We start from the raw sequence: 9226 nt of genomic DNA, 5'->3' as shown, positions 1-9226 counted from the left end.
GATAGTTTTGCTGATATTGCAAATGCTTTGAAGCATAGAAACCTAAACCCTGATTCCAGTTTTGATCTTGAGCCATGAACCTTATTCTTTCTAAGTCATTGATTATTGCATACCCAAATATGAACCTCAAGTATACGATACTACTCCACAAATACATACAAACTAAATATCGAACACTAAATTGAATTACCCACACACTCAAACCATTGCATCCTATGCTTTGAAAGGCAAAATCTTTGAAACCTTGAAATACTGATTCCTTTGTTATTCAATTCTTTCATTACCCAACAGCTAAACCTTGAAGCTGCCATATTAATTCTCATGAATCCTGAAACCATTTCATTATGGAGCATCCAATGTTGTTAATGATTCTGTTTATTGCTATTATTGCTTATTCTGTTATTATGTTAGAATTGGATTGTTTTTATAAAATTGTGGACCAGATTCGTGGTCAGACCGTATAATGGTCAAGTTAGGCCAATGTGTGCCTTGGATCCAGTAGTTAGAGCAATGTTGTGTGCTTTGCTCGGGTTTAGTGCGTGACTGATCAGCAGCCTAACCTTGGTTTTTAAAATAAAAGTATAATATCCAATTCTAAACCATAATCCATTGTTCACTTGATATCATAACCATATTCACCTGATGATCATTATTCTCAGTTTTGTCATTGTGACTTGCTGAGCTAGTTAGCTCATTTGTGCGATGTTGTTTATATTCTTTCCAGTTAAAAAGGAACCAGTTGGTAGCGAGGATCCCCAGTCCAGCGCGAGAGCTAGGGGTTCTGGTTGATCGAGTTAAGCTAGCAGGCTTCTTTTGAATAATTTGAGTTTGTAAAAGTTTGTAATAATCTTTAATACTCAGTTTCGAGTTTGAATAGATGGGATTTGATCGGTATGTAATATATTAGTGTCTTTGGCTTGTGTGCATACTTTAACCTGTTGCGATCCATGGTAGTTGGTAAGTAGGGTCGCTGCATATTATTATTATCTTTATTATTGTTATACGCAGGTTATAAATAAGGTATGTGTGTGGACCTCAAACTTCTGACCCGGGTTTGGAGGGCGCCACAGGTTCAATCAATTCATAAGCTTCATCGTAGCTCTTAGCCCACAAGGCTCCTCCTGATGCTGGATCGAGCATGGGTCTAAAAGTAGCACCCAATCCATTGTAGAAATAGTTTATAATCATCCAATCAGGCATGCCATAACGTGGGCACTTCCTTAGCATCTCCTTATATCGATCCCAAGCCTCACACAGAGATTATCCAGTTTGCTGAGCAAACCGAGTAAGAGCATTCCTGATTGCAGCAGTCTTCGCCATAGGAAAGAATTTAGTGATAAACTTTTGAGCCAGATCTTCCCAAGTGGTGATAGACCCTGGTGATAGAGAATGTAACCAACACTTTGCTTTGTCCCTCAGAGAGAATGGGAAGAGTCGCAGCTTGATAGCATCTTCAGTTACACCATTGAACTTGAAAGTGTCGCAGATCTTAATGAAATCCCTGATGTGTATGTTGGGGTCTTCAGTAGGAGAACCCCCAAACTGAACTAAGTTCTGTATCATCTGAATCGTGCTTGAATTGATCTCAAAAATATTAGCCGAGATGGCTAGTCTGATAATGCTTGACTGAATGTCATTGATCTTAGGCGTAGAATAGTCCATCAAGGCCTTAGGATTTTATGCTTGATCTCCCATCACTACTAAAACTGGTTCCTCGACTTTATCTTCTTCTTCTAACTTCTCTTCTTCTTCAAAAACTTCCCTTCGAACCACTACAACTTCTTCCTCAGCTTTATCCAGAGTTCTCTTACGAGACCGCGAACGCGTATGCATACACGCTCACTAGAGTACTTGAAATAAGACAAGGAAATAGATAAGTAACAATGTCCGAGTCAATGAACTTTAACGACCACTGATGACAAACACATAAACTAAAAATTAACACCGGTCCCCGACAGCGGTGCCAAAAACTTGTTAGTCTCTAAACACGCGCTAAAATACATGCAAGTATACGCGTTCGCAAGTAGTATAAGATTTAAATCAGATTCATTCCCATAGACGCTGGTTTAGGTTAACTTTAAAATTTATGCACTTATGTAACAATGTATGGTTATTATTCAATGCTAAGACGATAAAAAATTAGGATTGTTTATAACTCAGAATTAACCTAACAATTATAACTAAGAGAATAAGAATGATTGAATTAATATATATGACAAATATGGGATTCTAACTTCATTAAATACTTCATTCAATAGCCATTTCATTCTTAACCTTAGCATGTAATTGTGATAAAACTAGTCAGATAACACGAAACTGATAAACACCAACTTTCATTGTATGAATACCATACTACCATACATCCACAAAATAGATAGAAGCTGAATAGACACCAATTATATTGAGACCCTATATGTCTATAAAATTTGACAACATAACGGTTTAAGCACAAGTTATTTATCATGATTACATAGGGCAAGTAAGATGGTTAAAATTACCTACGAATCATGCATAAAAATAACACATGAACTTATTCTAGCATGGTAAGTTCTAAATCCTTAAATTCACTTTCGCTTCATTAAGAATTAACACACTATCTTATAAGTTCGCGACGCTCATAAGAAGAAAAAGCATAACCAATACTAGGTTATCATACAATTACCACACACTAAGGCATCAAAATAAATCAACTAAAGAAATCCATAAATAAATCCGCTAGAACCCCACGATAACGATTAGCCCATGATCGGACTCTTCATCAACGTGGGTTCCAATGAAAGCATGGTATAATAAACGTAGTCTTTATAATGAATAATAAACAAAGTATAACATAAGAGTATAGGTTCAACAAAACAAGAAATGAGCATCCAAGATTACAACTCAAAACAAAGATTCACAAGAATAAACTAGATCGTCTTCGCCTTTGTTAAAAAAGTGTTATAGGTCTCTTGCCGTCTTCTCCTTCAGCTTTGTTATGTCTCTTTGAAAAATGAGCTTTAATTATGTATATAGCAGCCCCATGCAGAGTAGAAGTCTTCCTCTCAAAAGCCAAGTAGAATGAGGATTTTAATATCCCGACACGGCGGGGCCGCACGCTTGATCAGTGCGGGCGCACTGGCTTTCTGTAGTTTGGGCGCGGACGCGCGCTTTGACAGTGTGGGCGCGCTGGCCTTCTATGCAAAATTCTGATTTTTATTTTTCTTGCTGATTTGAGCCGGTTTTCCAAGAGCTTTAATTCCAATACCTTCCTAACACCAAATTAGCACCAAAATAATGCTATTTCACCTGATTACCTGGAGAATGCCTGAAAATGCAAAAATACTAGAAAACACATTAAAACACCAATAACTTGAGTATATTTACACCAATTCAAAGCTTTACGGAGTGTAATAAAGTGTCATAAATGCCACTCAACATTCATAAGGATGGCCAATCCATTATATATATAGATTCTCAAGAATGGCCCTTTCACACCCATGGAAAGAGTTGATGACTTTACAGATGGAGACATGGTTATCCCAACTCATCTTGCACCTAAGGACCCTTCAAAATAAACTGAATCTGAGAAGGAGAAACTCTTTCTAGATAGTGGCCTACAATTACTTTTGATAGAGTCACTTGACAATGTCATGTACAACAACATTGTCAACTGTGACACAGCCTAACAGATCTGGGAGAAGATAGATATTTTGTGTGAAGGAACAGAGGAAGTTAGATCAAACCAAAGGAGGATACTGGTGTCTCAATATGAGGGTTTTATGGCCAAATCTAAGAAAGGTAGAACTGAAGTTTTTGAGAGATTCAACAAACTGATAAATGACCTACAACTTCATGATAAATATTATGAAGCTGAAGAAGTTAACCTAAAGTTCTTGCTAGCTCTTCCTGACCATCTTGAACAAAAGATATCAGCTGTAAGAGAAGGAATGGATTTGAGCAGAATGACATTGGAGGTGCTATATGGAATCTTAAAGACATATAAGCTTCAAATGCTACAAAGAAATTCATTAAGGGAAAATCAAGGACATGTGCTTGATGGATCCATTTCATTAGTTGTTAATGACATTGAAGTAAGTGAAGATGAACAAGATGCACAGGCTCTAGTTACTCATGTTGTGGAGCAAAAGAGAAAATGACCTCAAAGGCAAGTTATTTTAGAGTTGGAGGAAGATGAGTATTATACCCTTGATGAGCTGGAAGAAATGGATCAATCTATGGCTTAATTTGTTAGAAAATTTTCTAACATCAGGGTCAAAAAGCCACACTTGAACACATTCAAGTGTATGAAAAGAGCACTCTCCCTAGTGCATCCTGTAAAGATTCTGCACCCACACTTGACCACATTAAAATGTATGAAAGAAGAAATAAAGGAGCTGCCAATACTCAGTTCTGAAATTACACATCTTATTTCAAAAATTTCTACTACATACAATGAAACATTTGTATCCACTTCACAAATGTTTCCAACATCAAGTGATATGGTTCATGAAACTATACTTACCACCTAGGAACCACATTCAGTTGGTGAGAGGCTACAAGATGGGGTAGACCTTGATGATACCAATAAAAACACAGGGGTTTTTCTCAGTTTTTACTGAAGACCCTGTGGATGTAACGCATGCACTTTCATGTGCAAATCAATCTTCACAGATTGAAATGTTTGAGGGTAATACTTCTGAGGGGGAACTATCTAAATCCTCTCCAATTCAATTGGAGGTTCCTCATATAGGGACAACTCCCTTCAAAACCCTAGCTGAAATTGCCTTAGCAGTTGCAGCTAGGAGTCCAATTGCCAATGATCCTGCTATTAGGGAGGCAAGTTAAGCACATTCAAGTGGAAGTTCTTTGCAAGAAGAACAAGGGTTTGAGGTCATAGTACATGATAATAACCTAGTAATATCCCCTCTAATTTAATTGGAGGTTCCTATTGTTGGTGAACAACACACTGTCACAACCACAGTTCCAACTGTGAGTCAAACTGTGGCATCTATCATAGGTAATGTTCATGAACCCTCCACCTCCAACCCAATAGAAATCCCTTTTACATCTAACCCTTCTCAACAACCCTCACACCTTATCTCCCAGTGGCTGCAGGATGCTCAGACTCAGACTATAATAATGGATGATTTGCTAGTAGACAGACTTTCTGGCCTTGCCAACATCACACAACAATTGCTCACAACTGATATGTTTAATCAGGATTATCAGGCCATCTTGCTTTCTTACAAAATAGATGTTGAAGAACAACAGTAAAAAATTGTCAATAAAGATGAACAAGATGGAAATGTGGATGTTTGGTTAGACAAAGATTTCAGCTTGAGCATGGATGAGGTCTTGGCAAGATCTAGAGAATAATATGTCACTATCTTGGGAAGCAATGCCAAGACTCTCAATCCATAGGAAGTCTATAATGCTGTGATAGAAGTCTACAAAGCTCAACTCAAAGCTTTTCATCTCATTAGTAAAGTACTACAAAAGATTCTGGACAACCATCAAGACAGGATAAGGAGATTGGTAAAAGATAAACTGGATGACCTAGTGCCAACTCAGGTAAAGATCAAGAATAAATTCTAGAAATTTGCTGATCAAATGGCAAGGTTTGACATAACCAGTATGAAGTAGATAATCACAAAACTAAAGCAATCATTTGTGGCTCTACATGAAGTTTTCCAGAATCATATGACCAGTAACAATGACACAAGGGTCAAACTGGATCAACTTCATCAGGCTAGGTATGAACCATCAGCTCTTTGATGGAGGACATCAAGGAGTCAGTTCAAGCTACATTTGGTGCTCCTATCTCCATAAGCTCACAACAACCACTCTCCACATCAACAAACCTCCAAATCCAAGCTCTTCAACGACAAGTTTCCACTCTACAGTCATTAAATAATTCTCTTACATAACAAGTCTCTCAACTCACAGCTCTGGTACAAAGTCAACAGGGAGATATCCAAACCTTGGTAGACTCCCACAAACACTTACAAATGCAGAATTCAGTCTCATTGGGAGCTATTATAGGTGCTCTAAAAATTTCATTGCCTGCAATTCCAGAAGCTGTTAGACCAGAAATTCCAACTCCACTACTCCTGCCTGCTACCAAGACTAAGGGGGAGATAAAAGCTATAATTTAACAATCCAGGGAGGCTGGAAATATACATCTACATCTCACTATGGTCAAAGCTCTACTCAAATTAGAATTTCTAAATATGTTAGTAAAGACAGACTCCAGAAAGCTGTAGTAGGACCCTGTCAAGATTAGGAGTTCAATGAGCTACTGGTTGTCCTGGGAGTCTCTCTGGCCAAGAAATACATCACTTACAAGAGAGCTTTGACCCACAACATTAATTTTCTAAGGGTGTGATAGTAAAGGTTGACAACTTTCTTGACAAGAGAATAGTAGCCAATGTCAATGACTGTGGCTTGGACAAATGTCTACAGGTATCTCTCTCAAATCTTCAAACCATGAGAGCATCTGAGCTGGATGTAATAATTGACAGAGTTAATCAAATAATTCCAGAGGACACCCAATTGCTAAATGAACTCAAGAAAGCTCAGATAGCTGCTTTTCCTTAAGCCTATCTACATCCAAGCAACGGGGTGGCCCACATTTGTCCACAAACCAAAAAGTGCAAGTATTTCACAATTCCAAAGAATTGTGTGAGAGGAAATTTGAGATTGATAATGACTTTGGAAACTGATCTCAAGTCCAAGAAGAATAAGAAAGTTGAAGATGGGGAGATGATCAGAATTTTAGGGAGATACCTATAGAATGTTGAAACCATGTTGCCAACTACTCAAATCAACACAAGAGATGACAAGGATGATGATGATCAGAAGAATGATGAGCATAAATCTTCTGGCTCAAATTCAAGTCAATATACCAACGCAACGGGCAGCGAAGTAGAAGAGAAGAAAATGGATGATAAGAAAAGGGGAGACGAAAGGAAAAGGAAGAAGAGAGAAGATGGAGAAGGTACCAAGAAAAATTTCCTACTAATCCAAATCTCACAAACTCAAACCTTTAATCCTACAAGCTTAAACACTCAACCTCCTTTAACCACTAAGCCTAAACATTTGTACAAACAGACTGCAAACACCTTACTCAAAATACCAATCACTTCTAGCCAAACCACCTTAAAAAAATCTTAAATCTACCTTCTTTTAAGCCACTTATCAAGACTCATTTCAAGACTGTTGGGAAAAAATCAAAGTAGCTGCAAGTTGGTAAGGGAATTATCTAGAATTGCTTTAATAAGACTGATTTTCTACCTTTAAACTGGTGCATCACAGATGATGACTACTTCCAACAATTATCTGAAGAAATGGTTAAAGTTTGGGTTTTATCATTGAGAGAAGTCGAAGTCTATTATCAGGATGGCTCCTTCACTCTACTTAGCAGGAATTTAATGGATACACTTTCAACCATAGAATTGAGAGGATGATCAACTTAATAAAGAACAAGGATATAAGTACAAGGGCATGGAAGGTTATGATGTGTGTATGGTTGAGAGAGAGGGAAGATAGAAATACAAAAGCAAGGGCTGAAAAAGAGGAAAGGGAAAGAAAATATGTAAAAAAATAGATATATTGAGCAGAGATCTAATGAACTCAAGGCAAAGGGGCTGAACAGAATATCTAAGGATGGACATTTTCTAAACATACAAGCTGGAAGGTTCTCAAGATTCAGAGTTGGTTACTTAAATAGTTATTCAATGGATGATTGGATCAAGCTTGTGGAAGCTCTTAGAGGGACTGAAATCATAGAGGAACTTCAAGTACTTGTAAATCAAAAGGACCTCATTAGACAACAATCAGACAATGAGAAATTCATGTGATGATTGTACTCATTGAACTCATGTAATCACTCAGTGTATAAAAGCTGTATTTGTTACTCTGTCAGTTTTATGTAATTATTTTAACTTGGGGTTAGTCTTGTTACCGGGTATGAATTTGTGATAAGCAATCTTCTCACAAATTGGGGGAGATTGTTGTGCAAGACATCCTTGTATTATAACAAGACTAAGTCACATTGATAACCCTGAGATTTAGTTGTATGATAGTCTAAATATATATTATGTATTGTATTACTTGAGTATGTAAAAAGGTTAAAGATTAGACTGGAGTATATTTCTGTAAACAGTCTCAAACCTAAGAATAAACTCTTGAAGAAGATCAAGCAAAAATCATGCCTCAGAGAAAATATGAAGAAGCTTGGAGTTGAATAAATATGTTTTATGAAAAATGTTCTAAGTCAAGATATCTACAAGTCACAGATCAAGTTATATAGTTCGAGAACTCTAGAATGACTTATCGAGAAGTCTAAAATGGCTTATAAAGAAGTCTCAGAGATATCGACATGTCAAATGAAGATGTGAAGATTGGAGATATCGACAAGTCAATTTATCATTAGAGATCTCATAGATATCTACAAGTCAAAATATATATAAAGATCTCAGAGATATCGACAAGTCATTTCCGCAAATAGAGAACTCAGAGATATCGACAAGTAAAAAATGAAGATATGAAGACTGGAGATATCGACAAGTCAATTTCTCATTAGAGATCTCAGAGATATGGACAAGTCAAAATACATATAGAGATCTCAGAGATATCGAAAAGTCATTTCTATGTGGAAAGATTTGGAGGCCTCTGTTAGATATATTTGTGATGTCATGTCTAATAATGATTTCTGTTTAGTTTTCAGATCTTGACTAACAGGACAAATCAGGACTTAACTGGAAATCAGTACTTATACTGAAGTCAGACCTTAAGATATCAGAACTTAAGTTATCAGAACTTAAGATATCAGAAGATATTTATCAGGAGATAATATCAGGACTTAAGAAGACTTTCAGATAAGGAAGGCGGCTGATTGAAAGGAAAGAAGATCAAGATTAAAACAAGAAGAGATATGCATGGAGAAGAATTCTATAAAGAATAGAATACTTGGAGGAAAAGATAACTAATTGATATATTTTAGGATGCAGACGTATATTCGATATCAATTAAAAGATTATCTTGTAACTGTGTCTATATAAACACATCATAGGGTTTACACTATAAGTGTTATCTTAATCGAGAATATTATTCATTGTAACCCTAGCAGCTCTCGTGATATTTGTTCATCACCGAGAGAGAACAGTTCCATTGTAATACTGTTTTATTAATAAGATTATTCTGTGTTTCATACTTGTGTTCTTAATTCGATTTGATTGTAGTATAC

General features: G+C 36.6%; 1 non-coding gene across 1 annotated transcript; it reads left to right on the top strand.

The window, feature by feature from the left end:
• Window positions 1-1198: 1198 nt before the first annotated feature.
• On the top strand, window positions 1199-1305 carry LOC141681080 (small nucleolar RNA R71). The gene has a single exon (XR_012558522.1). It is a non-coding gene; the product is annotated as a small nucleolar RNA R71 (small nucleolar RNA).
• The last annotated feature ends 7921 nt before the right edge of the window (window positions 1306-9226 follow it).

The sequence above is a fragment of the Apium graveolens genome, chromosome 8 (genome assembly GCF_009905375.1).
Source record: "Apium graveolens cultivar Ventura chromosome 8, ASM990537v1, whole genome shotgun sequence".
Lineage (NCBI taxonomy): Eukaryota > Viridiplantae > Streptophyta > Magnoliopsida > Apiales > Apiaceae > Apium > Apium graveolens.
This window is presented reverse-complemented; position numbering and strand designations above follow the sequence as displayed.